General features: G+C 41.6%; 1 protein-coding gene across 1 annotated transcript in view; it reads left to right on the forward strand.

Annotated features, from left to right (window-relative positions):
* The first annotated feature begins 880 nt into the window (after nt 1-880).
* The window catches only part of LOC138588300 (gamma-aminobutyric acid receptor subunit pi), a 48,387-nt gene continuing 35,400 nt past the window's right edge, over nt 881-13,867 (forward strand). Inside the window, exon 1 of the mRNA XM_069658333.1 lies at nt 881-926. The gene's annotated coding sequence lies outside the window, so the exon portion shown is untranslated. The remainder of the gene's footprint in view (nt 927-13,867) is intronic.

Here is a 13,867-nt window from a genome sequence, read left to right on the forward strand (position 1 = left end):
GTAGAATAACAATCTGAGCCTTTCAGTGGAAAAAAGACGAACTTTAAGTGGACGTACTTTGATTATGAGCATAACCCGTTAACCCTATGTGATAGCATTAATACTACGACTCACCTGCTGCAGAGCCACACACCATGCATCAGTATTATGTAACCAAATCTTAAGCTGACACTGTAACATAACGACCAGCAGGTCTCACTGTATTTCACACCGACACCTCTGCAAAGCCACTTTTAACGCCACGGCCACAGAAGTTCCCTTTCAACTTTACATTTGATATTTCCCAAGCTCAGCTTGTCGTCCACATTAGTCGTGTCTCTGTGGTGAAGCCATTCTGGTCTCTGAAGCCTTTCTGTCTGCTTTCATCTTAAAAGATGCATGAGGGAGAGAGAGGGGCTCGCTTTGAAGGAAACTCCTTTATTACTTTCACTAAAGTCTGGAGCTTCCAGACTTGGAGTCAGGGCGAGGTCTGTGAGAAGAGGTCATTGTGCCGTCCCTCAGGCATGTCTGCATTCTTCTATTGTGTGGCTTCGACATACTGAATGTCCGTAAATAAGTCCTACATTTGGCACAGAGGAACCACTGTTACCTGGGTGATGGATATCATCTCAGTATAAAGCTATTTGTGGAACACTGTAAAGAATGAAATCATGAGCAGACTATCTGCAATGTGTGCCAGCTGATTCAGTTTAATAACAGGGAAGTGGGAGTTAGTGGATGAGCACGACATCGAGTAAACTTGGTTATAAAGGGAGCAAAATCCATATTTTCAGAGCCTACTATCATCACTCGCATCCCTCTAATTTGTTATTGTCCTTTGTGTGCTTTTATTCCAGATAAACTCCAGCTGGTGTCTCCGCTCCTCTTGCAGCCATGGCTTTCTCCGTATCTGGAGGGACCGTGTTCACCATCCTCCTCATTAGCAGGTAAGACGGCTCGCAGAAGGAGAAATACACCTGCAGGGATCTGCAGCCACAAAGCTCTCTGAAGGCAGGGAGCATAATCAAGTCATGTCAGAGTCTAATTTATACCAACCGATGCAACCAGGTCTTTATACACAGTGAGCTGAGGAGGAGATAGAGAGGTAATCACTTGTAGCATTTTCTTGTGACGCATCAAAACTCAATAACAAGTCCTCGTGTATCTCAGAGGAAGCAGTGAGATTCCTTAGACGCTTTTTGGAGCGCTGCTGAGCAGAACTGATGAGGCAGGATTCAGCATCACATGTGTCAGCCTTGCATACAGTTGGTGTTGTAATCCCTGCAGAGGTCACACAGAGAGAATGAAGGGATGTTTTGGTGATGTTACCGTGAAGAGGAGCCCCTCGTCGTCTTGCAGTTTGCTTTCAAAGCACAAAATGCACTTTGCACATTTCAGATAAGAGGAACCCCCTGGGACTCGCTGAATCCTGCTATAAGATATTCTCTGTATAGTGCAGCGCTTCTTCGCACGATCAGCCGTGGGATTAATGTGCTGGAGCAGGTTGCCTGCTGCATTAGTATGTACCCAAATACATCAGCTTTTTGTGTGAACGCCATATGCCACACTTTGAGCGTTCAGACATGAAATGAATAAATTACATGAATCTGTGAGCTTCCAGAGATCCTGCTGATTTATTTTTTTAGTTTTAGATTTCTTAGTCATCTTTGTTCTATATAAGTTAATGTATACATGTTATTTTATTGTGAAGACTAAGCTTTGAAATGTAAATGTAGCTGCTGTTGAAGACAACACGTCATGCTAATAAACACCCACCAGTGGGGAAATAATTTTTGCCACTGTTGCAGCCATGTGCTAAAACGCTAACAAAATGTCCTGTAGCTAAATTTAAATCTGGGTTCATAACCCTGTTGGTTTACATCCAACCACACTGACGATTTTAGGCATTTCTCTCGCCAAGGAGGCACGCAACACAAAGTCAATAGAGAGCCTGAATGGTTTTCCCACTGGTGAAAGTTATGCTCCGTATATACATTTGCAAGTATTGGGCGCTGGTTCACCTCAGTGGTAGAGCGGGCGCCCCACATACAGGGGCTGCAGTCTTGATGCAGCGGCCAAGGGTTCGACTCCCGCCCTCGACCCTTTGCTGCATGTCTTCCCCCACTCTCTTCTTCCAACATTTCCTGTCTCTCTTCTGCTGCCCTATCTAATAAAGGCAAATGGCCAAACACTTATCTTTAAACCAGCAATTTACCATTTTTTTTCAGCATGGCTCTATAGTAGCTGTTCATGTCCTGTGTCAAACCAGGAGTCAACAGAGACGTACTATTTAAGGCCCGACCTTGATCTTATCCAAAACCTAAACTAGTTTAGTCTAAATCTCACCAAACTGCAGTCATTTGGTTAAAAGATCACAGTTAGGTAGGTTTAATAAAAAGATCATGGTTTTGTTAAAATATGGTTCTTCAAGGAAACTATAAAAGAAAGAAGTTAAAGTAATAATCTCAAAGATTTGCATGTAAATAAATGTCTGTTAAGTTTCTTTCCATCTCTGAATGAGGTAACACAATGGTGACTGAGCCTATGGCCCACTGATGAAAGCCTTTGCATTTGCAGTAAATAGTAATATTATGGACTGGGTGTCTGTGGCGACATTCACAGAAAAGATCCCAAGCGGCGCCCAGTTAGTGACGCGTTTCCCATCACCCAGCAGTGGTTGGTCTGCCAGAGAGGGTAGGAGGAGCTAAGCGGCTGCTTTTCCGGTCTCTGCAAGTGTTGCGAGTAAACAGTAATCTACTATTGCGGAACAAACAAAGAAACTGCAGACACAACTTCAACAAGAAGTGAAAATCCAAAGAAAAAGAAACAAACTTGACGCTCAGATGAAGCAAACTGTCTAAAAAGGAAAGCGACTGTCAGCCAAGAAAATCAAGAGTTACAACCGTGACAAAAGGAGCCAGCCGACAACGGTTAAATTGGGAAGTGTCCTCCTTCAATTACCGTTTATCGTCATTAGGGGGCGACTAAGAGAACAAATCTTCAAGATTGTCAGTTTAATTTACATTCGTTAACTTTGGTTCATGACAAAGAACTTACAAAACTCATGACTCCCCAGCCACAGCTGTACGTTATAGTGCAGATATTAGCATGCTTATTTAAAGAGCCAACTTGGAGAGTTTTGTTGTAATTTTCTTGGATCAAAACATCTCAGTAGATCAGTGTTAGACTGTTCTCCTTTAACACTAAGACACTGAACTAAGATGATGACTGTGCAAAATATTGTACCTGCTAAACCGCAACATGCTAACATTGTGAGTATGTTAGCATCGCTGACGTTAGCAGTTAGCTCAAGCCTAACAGTACTTGCTCCCTTACTGTAGTCTTGTTCACACTGCGTCCATGCAGGTATTCTGCCTTCATGAATAGCTGTGTGACGTGTAATAATATCATTCACAAGTCCAGTCAGAACCAGCTAATCCTCTGTGCCGATGCTTGCAGATAATTGACTATAATTTAAAGAACAAACGTCGTGGCCTAGTTATGCTCAGTAACTTTGGCTTGTCTCCATGCTTTCAGATGAAAAATGGAACGATGCCATTTATTTGGTGTTTCACTGTGTGTCAGTGCAGCGATGTGCAGCGCACCATAAAGAGGGGCACTTTTGGAAAATTCAAGCTCAATTTATTTACGAGCTTTGTCTTGTATTGTGGTTTTTCCTCATTAAGTGCTTGAACTGACTGAGACATTCATCCATAAAAGATACAAAGAGGGAGAATTTTATAGTAAATGTTACTGTAAGAAAAACCTGCGCAGTATGCCTTCTGTTTATTTTCATCTGACCTCAGGTAACGAACATGTAAAGTAGTTATTAAGACCTACGTAAAGTTGTGTGTATGAGACCATGTAATGAGTGTGATCCACCATGGCCTGCAGCCCATCAGCAGACCCTGTCAGCATGTGGTGCTCAGCTCAGAGGCCCTGATAGCTTCGGTGATTAGGAAAGCTGCCAGAGGAATACAAATGCATGACAGCCATTTTCAGCATCTCTCATGGCTTCATTATTGACCCAGCCGCTTTATGGAGACTACCTATGACCTTGGCAGCGCTGAAGCTCATAATGGGTCATGAAAGGCTCACTAGGACATGAATTGCCTGCTTGGGGAAAAGATTGATGTGGCGTTTCATGTTGAGGATAATGACATGCTGGCAAACGCTGGAGTGTCAATCCGGCCCCAGATAACCTCCTCCTCTCTTGTTCCTGTGAAAACCCTGGCAGCATTCGAGCATTGTTTTTCTCCCCTAGTCAAAAGAACAAAGCAAGAAATTCAGGAGGAGAGGCTGCGGATCACAGCTCAGCTTGTTATTCAAAAAAGAACGAAAAGCCTTTTTTTTTGTTTTTTTTAAACCCTGGACGAGTCATTTGTGGCAGTCAGCCACGGATTAAGCTGGCATATAAAGTATTTACTGATCGTTGACTCAAAATGGCAATAAGACAGACTTTATGGGTTGTTCCATCTCTGCTCTAATTTTAACTTAATGATCACAGGCTGGTGTCTTTTGCAGGAGAGACAAAAGTTAGAAACAAGATAAGGTGAGGAAAAGATCATTTCAATGACAGTAAGGCTTAAAGTTGTACATAATTAGGAGTCCTAAAGTTTCTCCCCATAAAGTTGTCATGAAGACAGAAACGAGCTATGGAGACCCAAACTGTTTTTTGTACCAGGCTGTAAACATGTTTATTTCTGCTGTAAAGTTTAACATGGGGCTCTATGGGGACTGACTCACTGCTGGAGGCAGCCTCAAGTGGACACCAGAGGAACTGCAGCTTTTGGCACTTTTGCACTGGCTCCATTTCTTGGCTGACTGCTGGGGTCAGCCCAACACATGGGTCTGTATGTGACTGACTGACACTTTCGGGTACTTTCGGGTGTTCGTCTGAAAGGTTTTCGTGGGTTGGTCTTAACAGAAAACGATCTTATTTACATTAGAAATGGGACCTTAATTAACACACAGCGAAAAGCCTGGAGATGGATAGTGGGAGAGGGACAGATCACACCCAAGTTACATCTGTAACATGATATTTATTTATTTTTAACAACATATACACTTATGGCCTCAGGAGTGAAATCAGGAGCGACTTTGAGTGACTTCATCGATCAAATAACTTCCTGGAAAAGTTACAAATAAATAATAAAAGCATTGTGTACAAACGAGGGGGGGTCAGACTTCCAAATTTGAAGTTTAAGTCTTACGATTATGAAAGGAAGGGCACAACAGTGATCCTAATGCTTATTGGCCAATATCTAAACTTCCCTTTCTGGCTACAATTCTGGAATTACTTGTAAATAACTAACTCAAAGTATTTCTCTCAAAATCTATTTTTAACCCTCGCCAGTCTTATATTTGCATAGCACTGTCTCTGCTGTCATTAGGTGTGAGCAATGACAATATACTGTAGATGGACAACATGTCTCCATCTGCACTCATTGTACAACATTGAAGCTAAAATTCCCCCTGTGACAGGCAATGCCATCCTGCGCTGGTGACGTTATTTGGAGCCAGAGCTGCACAGTAGTGATCGGAGGGTGGAGCCGCCATAGCCACTTCCGTTAACCAAAACACACACATAACTTACATGGAAAAAAAAGCAGCAATGATCCTGCACGTCGCCGTGTTTAGCAGCAGAACAGCTTCTTGTGTCGGTCTGAAGCAGATATTCACGCTTAAGGAAAGTTCAATGACTGTAGTGTTAGTGTTAGTTACGTCTCCTCTCGCCGTTCCTCCTCTGCTCTGCTACTCGGGAACAGAACGCTGCAGGAGCCACATTTGTCAACAGAGCTGTCAATCATGAGGCCACACCCCCTTTTTATAGCATCAAATAACTAATTAAAAGTAAACGTCTCACTTGGACATGAATCAGCATGATAAGAATTAACTATAATGACAGAAACCATGTTTGAGAAAAATGTATTTAACGTGTATTTTTTTTTTATATGTCCCATCTGTTACCATGGAGGAGGCGGGCTTCATGACCTATACTGCAGCCAGTCAGCAGGGGGCGATAGAGAGGGTTTGGCTTCACTTTAGGGAGCTGTCATGTCCTCCCTGTTTTTGTATAGTCAACGGCTGTGAACAACTTTGTGCTGCTGTTTTCATTGACATGTCGAAAGCTTTTGAGTTGTGGATTCTCTTTACGTTCAGACTCTGCAGTATGTGGTGTGACTTGATTGTACTTGGGACGTTTTTACCGCTAACCTAAGGTGTTCCTCAAGGATCAGTTCTCTAAACTCAGAAAGGTCGTGCACCAAACGTGGACAGTTCAAGAACATGACCTCACTCCAGCTCAGTGTTCGATTGAGTGTAGCTCGTTTTTTAATTTGTCCTAATTTAGTTTTTTCTGTATCATTACATAATTACAAATAAGGGATACCCCAAAGCTTTATGAGGCTTAAATACAGGTTTGAAATGAAATGCACACAGCTCTGCCATGTTTACTAATCCAAAGCTTATGGCTACTTAATGCTAAGCTATGATTAGACAACAACTGTTCAGGGGTGGGTTAAGCCTAATTAATATTAGCCTAATTAGTATAATCCATGATAAAGTTATATCTTAAAATTATCCAGGGAAAATATTCTATACAGCTCTTCTTTAAAGTGCAATAACCTGATTAATTAGAATGTCATTGTTAAAACAGCCTCAGGGTGGAAAGCTAATAAAGTATGTGTGTGCCTCTGCAAGTCATTTACACACTGACACACCCACATCTCTCAATGGAGCCTGGATAATATAGCAAACATAACACAGCATATAGGAACCAACAGTTTGACTGCTTACAGAGAGCATGGATGAAATTTAACTGAAGCCTATTGAAGCAGATTAAAGGCTTACGCTGTGCTTTTCTTGCTTATTCTGGAGAGACACGACTTAGTCGTCTATAGAAATCCACTTCATGTCAGCTTTTTTTAATTTAATGGCACTGGACGGATTAACGTATCCCTTTGCTCAAATAATTACATGACTGGATTCTCTCAAACTGTCGTTTTTATATTTATATTTCAACGGAGCACATGAAAAAATAATTGGCTTACACTGCCATATGCTTCGTTTATGTTAAAGAGGAAACAAATAGTGTTAAAAATATATCATTGTGAGGATTTATTGTTGATCAAAGGAGTGTTTTGGTTTTGGGGAAGTTTATTTTTGTCTAATGTGAACCAGAAAATGTCCCTGCGTGCAGTTTAAATGTATGTTTTATCCTGCAGATAAAATAAGAAACCCAGATTTGACTCCGACAAGTGTTTTGGCACATTGATTTGGAAGACTGATCCTCAATTTTAGCGCTTCTGACACGTTAATGCTTGAGGCTGCTCACTGATGTCACTTGTCAGGGATACCAAAATATAACAGGACTGATGTTTCAGAGTGGATGTCAGGGCCCGGCTCGGCTGAATAACAGCCGACTTAAAGCTGCAGATTTCTGCAGTTTTTTTCTGTGACGTTTAAAAACCACTCTGCCTCGTTAAACGGTCATATTTTACACGTGGTTCTGCTTTAAGCACCAAGTAAACTATCTTGTGTCTGCAGGAGACATGAAATGGAAAGTCTTTAATAGAGAATATTTTAATTTTTTTTTACTCATAGTCCCTCGTTTCCTTTGTGAGAAATAATGAGGCAATTGATATTCTTAAAAGTTTCTGGAAATCGACTTTTCTCTTGACTACAGTGCCTGTTGGTAATTGCCTCTCCTCGCCTATTTAAAACCCATCGTTTATCATTTTCTGCTGCAAAGCTCACTGAAAACCACTTCTTCATGTTCATTAAGTTTAATTGTAGGTCCCTATCTGAAACAACATCTTCCCTCTGCTGGGCTCCTCTGCCATTTCCTCTTTCACAGCAGTTAGTCATGGAACCATTGTCACTTATATTTTCCCTCTCGCCTCAGACCTGATTACACGACAGCGTTAAACCTTCCGAACCACAGGGCAGCACGTACTCATCGGCTTCTTTATTTCTGTGAAAGCAGCTTGTTATTTACTCCAAACAGATTACTGAGGAACAATACAAACTCTTTAGTGACAGTATGAAATGTATCGAGCTCCGGCTCTGTTTTCTTCCATTTCTTTCTGAACTGGGGGTCTCGATTAAGAAGAATAGAGGTGTGGAGCTCTCCTCAGGGGACGCCAGAACTCTTCCAGGGTACAAAAAACTTTTTGACAAACTAAGTATCCCATTAGGAGGTGTAAGGATGATTGGCACATGATTTAAGTGTTTGAACCAGAACATTATTTAGCATTTTCATATTACAAATCCTGTCACTGACGATCCCGATACTCTGTCATCTCAGTTTCTCCAGGGATTCCATTTATATCGGACAATCAGACAGTTTATGTCAACTTCAAATCAAAGGTGTCAGTTGGATGTGACTTTGAGGTAATCATTTTGTTAAAAAAATTAGGAAAATATTTGCAGATCCATCTGCACTTTCAGCTTGCTTCTCGACAAACCTGTGAGTTATACAGATTAACGTCATGTTTCATGGTTCAGGAAAGTAAGTGAATGCTCAGCTTCATCGCAACTCAATATGGGAAATTATTTTCGTATTTTACTGATTTACCCAAATTATTGTATATCCTGATGAATATGTTATTATGAAGTTATCTATAGACACTCTAGACTAAAGAGCAGGTCTAGACCGTACAGAGAGAGACCCAACAAGAATCACCAGGAGCAGCACTTAGCAACATTTGGAACAGTGGCAGAAACACTTTCTTTTAACAGGCAGCAGGGGCGGAGCCAGACTTGTTTGACTGGGGTGGCCCAACTGGGGGCACTAACTTCTACACACACACACATATGAATAGCACTTAATTAACCCTTCCTTCTAAGCTTAATTCTTTAAGGACGCAAACAGAAGATGTCAGAGTAACAATTTAAGTACTAAAGGAAATGTGACACATTAAAATGGAAAGAAAGCTCACTCTTAACATCCCTCACACCACAGGAACATCTGGAAGATCATCTTTAGAACCATCAGAAAATCAGGACTTTTGTCAGAAGGGGGGCATCGGGCCTGAAATCGACTTGGTCACATGTCTAAACTCCCCTTCCCCTCTAACAGGATACTAGTAAACACAGACGTCATTTACAGACTGCAAGCTGCCAGAACACTATCTGAGTCTGATTTTTTCCGAGAATTAATGCGACTGCTTCAGTATCCAAGGGGAGAATTTAATGACCTAAGCCTGTATGTACAGTATTTCTGCATGAGATCCTCCAGAGCTCCGAGGTCCGTTTCATATTACGAGCCTACAAAGCTGTAACCGAGGATCGAGGGTCTTATTACCAAGATAACACTTTGTAGTGTCATTTTAATTAATACTAACCAAGATCTTATTTGGGCTTTCCTTTGAGCTTCTGAAATCTCAGCGCCTGTAAAAGAAGATTAAATAAAGAAGCTCATGCTGGCCTTAAAAGGATGTTACTGTCGCTGATAGCTTATCCCATCGGACAGGGACTGAAACTGAATATCACAGAGGTTTACTTCATATCTTCCTCTTGCAACTGATCTTGTGTTGGTTGTTTCCTGATGTTTACAGGATAAAGCTCAACAGTTATAATTTAATCTTTATCAGAAGGCACTAAAAGTTTAAAGTTTGTAACTTCGTAAGATTATTTAGATTTTTACAATCATGCAAAACTCCTTATTGTCACTTTTCACAGCATATTGAATAATCAGTCTGTGCTTGTTCTTCCCAACTTGGCAAATGCAGCAGCTTTAAAATCTGACGATCAGGGCAGCCCTCTCATTTCTGCCCTCTAGCTTATTGCTTTGATGTCGAGTCAAATCAAATGTTTTTCTATGGCTCATTTACAGTGTTCGGTAACGTTACTTATAAAAGTAACTGGTTACGTTGCTGCGTTACCTCCTGAGAAAAGTAACACGTTTGATCACTTTTGCGTTACCAAAAATTAAACCCCCTTTGCAACTCGTTCCACATGTGAGTTATATCATCAGGACGGCGTGTAGCCTGCTGTACGTCTACCTTTGAATGTATCGACTCTACCATCTCTGCAGAGCCTCGTTTACGGCCCATAATCTGTAACTCTGCAGCCTGATAACAGGAATGACAGACGCAGTATAACCTTTACAGCTCTTTTTGATGCTAACAGTCTGACAGTGAACTGGGCAGAGGCATACAGTATTAGGCACAGCTGTTTCCATGACAACAATACAACACAGGCTCTTAGTCCCACCAGTGTTGTGGAGCTGTGTTTAGCTGCAGACGCTTCTTCACATTTGAAGTCGAGCTCTTCACAGCTGACGAGCACTTCTCCTCCAGACACAGCTTACATTTCACCGTCATGTTGTTCTCGTCCCTTTCACCCAAACATTCAGAATAATGTGAATATTTACACAAAGTAAACGCTGTCCTCTCTGACAGCTCGCTAGCTGAGTTAGCTAGCTACACATGCGCACTGACACAGCTGTGTTTACCTTCTGCTGGTGCGCAGCTACCTGCCAAGAAGGAGGACAGAAACAGAAACAGAGCTTCAGGGAGTTTCTGTTTCTGTGGCGACGAAAGGAAAAGAGAAATACGGTGATTTATTTTACAGTAACAGATTACTGTTTATGAGAAGGTTACTAAATGACAGATTACTTGACATGCAGAACTTGTTACTCTAACGCATTACTTTGTAACATGTTATCCCCAGCACTGCTACGCTGCTCATTTAAAACAACAGCTGACAAAGTTCTTTATGGAGAGGTTTTCAAGAAAACCAGGCTAACAGCAAAAAGCCAGTCAAAGATTGAGATAATATCAATGGGTAACAAAGACACTAATAAAAGTATTATTTTAAAACCATTTAAAACCTGCAGAAGCTCAGGGAGGACCAGCTGCCAGAAATAACTGATCAGACCTGAGCTGTCATGGTGGGCTTTGGGGAATTTAGAGGTCGGATATGTAAGAGGGAGAAACAGGGAGTTACAGTATTTCAGGATTGCTTTAATAAAAGCATGGATTACTTTCTGAAAGTCTTGGAATGATAACAACAGTTTCACTTTTTCTGGGGCTCCCAGTTGGAATAAGCAGCCTCTCTCCCCAGAGTGTGTCTGTTTATCAAAATAAGATGTTGAATCAAAAGTTCTATTACTTAATTTCACGAAGGATGACGGGGGGCCGAATTTCCCGAACAGAAAGCAGGTAGACTCCGGAGGGCCAAAGATAACTGCTTTCAGTTTCAAAGTTTTAGGACATCCAGTCTTTCTTCTCCTGGAAACAATCACACAGAGGCTGGAAAGACTGCGGGCTGTAGCACTTATGTACCACTGACACAGTGTGAAAAGCGCTAAAGTCCTCTGGGGGTGGAGGTCGGGGCGATCGATGGGTCGAACAAACAAGGGACCTCCATAGAGACCGGGGCTCAGCTTCTGTGTGAAACCTAAAGTTAACGTTGACCCCTCTGCAGGAGTTCACTTCTTAATGTAACGTATATGTAAGTTATCTTTAACTACATTTGTGTTTATCCAGACCCAAACATTATCTCTTTGGTCTCGTAGTTTAGATGACTAAACCAAATCAAACTCAGACTATGTTAAGCAAGTGTCCTCCTTCAGGTGCGGTGGACAAATGCATCCTCCATTTCCCGGGCCACAAAGGATCCATCGGTTGCATCCTTCCAACGCATCCTGAGATGCATTGCGTGCCAATTCAAACGAGATGGCAGACTTTTACGTGGCCGAGGAATAAACGTTTAAAAGTAAACGTTTTTGGTTTCAACTCAATCAAAGAGCTCAAGTTACACGTTACACAAAAAAAGGCGTCCCTTGAAACAAAATATCTTTGCTAGGCGACAGGAGCAGCATTTAGTGACTCCAGGGTGTGGGGGGGAACAGCTGGTGACGCAAACAGGAAATCCTCCGTAGACCAGACCGTCTCATTTCAGTTCAGCTTTAACGTCTACACAGGCTATGAATGGAGCAGCCTCTGTTGACTGCCTCCTTCAAGGGCTGCAGTCCCAGCATTGGGACACAGCTACAGACAGCAGAACAATGTTTGGGTTGCTCGGCAACAAAAGTCCAATTTCAGTTGTTGAACTAGCTGAGTTGGTGAAGCAAAAAATAATCTGTTGTTGATTATTACTGTTAACTACTATTTGCTGCTCGTGTAACTGTTGTAGAAAAGCTATATCACACTGCAGGTCGATGTTGTTCATCACAGCTGTGATCTGGTGCCGAAGATAACCAGTGCTGATAGCCTATTCAGTACAACATCACCCATCACTCTAATGTGACATTGCTTAATTAATGTCCTTTTGAGCAAAAGTAACCACATTACTGTGTGATTAATTAGTAATTCTTTACTGTGCAGTACAGATGGATGGAAACTTTTGTGAACATCGGAAAATACCTTCCCAAACAAAACCAGGATAAGATTATACCCAAGAAAGCTGGAGCTTCATCAGCAAAGAAGGGACAATCAAGGCTCGGAAAAGTTTAGATATCCTCTGCAAGCTGCTGCAGTCTTTAATTCCATTATTTTTAGCTCATCTGAAATGTACGTTTGACGCCACATTTCCCCACTTGCATACAGTACCTCTGAGGAGCTTCGTGAACTTTTTACCTGACTGCTTCATGAATTTCCTCGCTCTCGTTCATGGTGTCTGGTTTCCTTTCAAACTAAACTCTGCACAGGCTGATTTGAAGAATAAGTTTGTGATGTTTAAGTTGTGATTTCCTGTTTTTTTGAGCTGGTAAACTGGAACGGGCCTCCATGGAGAAAATCTTTGTTTTTTAGTTACAGTTCTGTTACAGTAGGAATAACCTGCGGGCGTGCTGGTAAACAGTTCCCCTTTAACAGGTAACCAAAAAAAGTCAGATAAAAAGAATACTCTGTGTCTCATTGACCAAAATAAAAGCCTGCAGCCTTCCGTGCTCTTTTCACTGAATCCAAAGTGAATTATTGTCTTGGCAACATAAATTTAAGTTGCTTTTTCAGGACATAAATGCGTCAGAGAGGAGATCTAATGCAGCATGTCACTGTGGTGATTTTATCCCTCCATGAAGAATCTATCAGAACTTTTTTAATTAAAAAGAATGAGGCATTTCAAATTAAAGTTAAATTAAAAGTCTGCAGAGGGCACAGACGATGTATAATTAGACTCCTGCAGATTTTCTTGTTTCCATACATAGCTTAATGCTGCAGCTCGACTAAATCTTTACAGAAAACCCTGGAACACCTCGAGGATCAGATTTAACGTGCAGTCTTAGGAATGCAACAAAATGGCTGCCAGCTTCTCTCCACTGCTCTGTTCTTTGTCGGCAGTTTGACTCACTTTGACAGACTTAAATTAGACAGGAGGAGGTGCTCTCACCTGGACAACTGTGAGCATTTTTACATTTCTGTGTGAGGTCGATCTTCAGGTGTTTCAATGTTAATTTCTGCCCTCTAACAGCCATGAGATTGGAAAAGCACAATTTTTATTCCAGGGTTCAGTCTGCAGTGCAGTCCTGGTGTGTTTTGACAGAAGCTCGTCTAAGCTGTCTGTATTAAATATTTATCCACATCTAAACCACCTGTATCCGTATCCAACATGTCCTCACTCACTACTCATTAAATACAGCAGCTTGGTCAGAGGCCTTATGCTTTCAAATATGAGCATTTAGGGTTCTGTGGTGAAGTTAGCAATAACCGGGGTCCCGGGTTAGCTCAGCAGCTAAGGCGCGTGCCCCATGTACAGAGGACCGCAGTGGCCCCCCGGTTCAGCTCCGACCCTCGGCCCTGCTGCATGTCATTCCCACTCTCTTTTCCCATTACATTACATAACAATACATTTACATCACCTTGTTAGACTTTCAAAATAAAGCAATCAAGTAATCAATAATTACCATAAAATATAAGGCGCACTTTCAATACATGTTTTC

The sequence above is a fragment of the Semicossyphus pulcher genome, unplaced genomic scaffold (genome assembly GCF_022749685.1).
Source record: "Semicossyphus pulcher isolate SPU_LCO1_2020_fin unplaced genomic scaffold, fSemPul1.0.p SCAF_12, whole genome shotgun sequence".
Taxonomy (NCBI): Eukaryota; Metazoa; Chordata; class Actinopteri; order Labriformes; family Labridae; genus Semicossyphus; species Semicossyphus pulcher.